Source organism: Populus euphratica, unplaced genomic scaffold, assembly GCF_000495115.2.
Source record: "Populus euphratica unplaced genomic scaffold, PopEup_1.0 scaffold93.1, whole genome shotgun sequence".
NCBI lineage: Eukaryota > Viridiplantae > Streptophyta > Magnoliopsida > Malpighiales > Salicaceae > Populus > Populus euphratica.
Window position 1 is genome coordinate 828,014 of NW_011499873.1, and position 2,446 is coordinate 830,459.

The following is a 2,446-nucleotide window of genomic DNA, read 5'->3' on the forward strand; positions in this document are numbered from 1 at the left end:
TGCATTATCTAACTCCAAGGTCATTATAAATGGAGCTGGATCAATAACAGCCATTTTACTAGCATGCAACTGTGCAAAAAGCCGGGCAAACTGATTTAGCACAGGCTGTTCATTTAACAAATCTGGTTCAACAGAGAAAACAATTTCTCTGAATGACGCATTCATGTACAGACACTGGAGTACACTGTTGGCATAGCATGTTGCTCCCAGATTTGTTAGACCAGCAGGAGTTTCATCCGTATTACGAAGATCTTTGACTGGGTCTGATCCAAGTGCTTCAAGAATATCAGGCATTTTCTGCCATAAGCCAGATTTACGACTTCCACTGGGTGGTGGAATCAAACCACAAAAGCAGTTGGGGTTGTCCTTGGTATTCACATGACAGCCTTGACAAACTGGCTTCCATATCATGTACAGCTGATTTACATCACCATCAGTTACTCGACCACTTGCATGAATTTTCCTGTGCAAAGAAGCAATAAAGATAAAAAACCAAAACAACACACAAAACAGACTATCTCCAAAAAACACAATAAAACTTAGTACCTTAATATTTCAGAGGTGATATTAACATTGTCACCCTGTCTATTCCTTTTATTTTTACCACGCGTCGCTGGTGGAGACATTTTATCATCAGCGTACTCAGCAAATGGGCAACAATATCACTGATTGAAATCAAAATCAATTGTTTCACAAGTAAAATAAAACTCATCAAATATCAAGTACATAATAGTTAAAATAAATAAGAGCATACAATATATCAGAAAAGAAACTGAAAATACAGTTTTCACCTCCAAAAAAATTGTCCTTTTCGAAGAATATCATGTGCAAGCATATAGCATTGACAGCAAAACCATAGTTAAACGCATTGTATATATATGACTCGTAAATTCAACACACAATTCCCACTAGCAAGCAAAAGGCATCAGTAATAACAAAGCATCAGTCCTATTTCTAACCTATTTTTGGTAGATAATATATTTTCTTGAGATGAACTACAGCTCTCTCTAGAAATGGGATACGAGATTAGAGATGGAGATAAAAGAAAATTGATTTTTCCATTAAAGAAACAACATGTTAAGAACGAGTAAGAAATCTCAAGAAACAATTACCGCAAGAACGTAAAGAAAGAAAGAAAGAAGAGAGCTAATGCGAGGGAGAGGTAAAAAAACCCTAGAAAAATTATCTTAGTACGAGCAATATCTCATCAACTAAACATCAAGGAAAAAAAAATCAAGAACGTGGGATTGCTACGAGGATTAATAATTATGAAAGTTAAGCAGAAATCAGGACGTCAAGAACGATAATTAGTACTCGTTGTTAGAGAAGATGAGAAAAAAAATCAGAGTGAAATGAACAGTTTAGAATGTACCTGAAACCCGAAAAGAGAAGCTGGTGCGGATGGAAAGAGAGACAAACACCGACTTTTCAATTACTTAACACAGCAATGACGGCGACTTCGATTTATTTTTTATTTGAAGGTAAAGAATTGATGGGTTGATGACACGCTGTACACTCCTTGTGTTTTTTTTTTTTCCATTTGTACAGGCATTTTTTACCCTTGTACCGTATGTTCTGTTAAAGCTCTACTCTCATGTTTAATGTTATTAAATCACGTGACACGTGTCAGAATTTATGAATCGATTAATAATATTTATAAACAAGAGATAAATAAAAATATATATTTAAAAAAATTAATAATAATTTAATTTTTAAAACCAAACCGATAAAAAATTATATTTTTAGAGTTAAAATTCAATTACAACTATTCTTAAAAATGTTTTAACTTAAATGAAAATGAGGTAAAAGGGTAGAGTGCATAAAAAAATAATACGGTAAAAATAAGATTACATTGTATCATTTATAGCATAATATTATTTATTTTAATAATTTTATTATTTATTTTTATTTATTATTCATGAAGTTATTTTTATTTTATAAAATAAGTTATAAATTTAATTGGTTAACTATGCTCAACTCGAATTATATGAAACTTTTATAATTTCATAATATGATATATAAATTGTTAGATTAATCTAATTTTATTTAAATTAATTTAATATATTTTTATCATGTTTTGAGTTGAACATGTTATGTTAAGTAATTTCTTATATGGTTTAATTTTTTTATTGAAAAAATATCAATAATTACTATTTTTTTGCTTTAAAAAAATAATAATTTAATCTACAGCATGGTCTAATTGCTTCTGATTTATTGAGAAATTATATAATTTAAAGATAAAATACTATATTGAAAAAAAATAAAGAAAATAGATGGTAAATTCAAAGTTCTTGTAAAAAAGTTTAATTTGGTCCTTGTATTTTTCAAATTCTAAATTTCCAGCCCTTCTGGTTTTGGAAATTTTATCTATAATCCAAAATTTTGTTTCAAGATTTTATAAATGACAGAAAAAAAATATTGGGTAAAAAAAACCCAATACTTTACA

General features: G+C 29.4%; 1 pseudogene; it reads right to left on the reverse strand.

Annotated features, from left to right (window-relative positions):
* LOC105127781 (ubiquitin carboxyl-terminal hydrolase 26-like) overlaps nucleotides 1-1,494 on the reverse strand; it is an 8,764-nt pseudogene extending 7,270 nt beyond the window's left edge.
* Nucleotides 1,495-2,446: the final 952 nt, after the last annotated feature.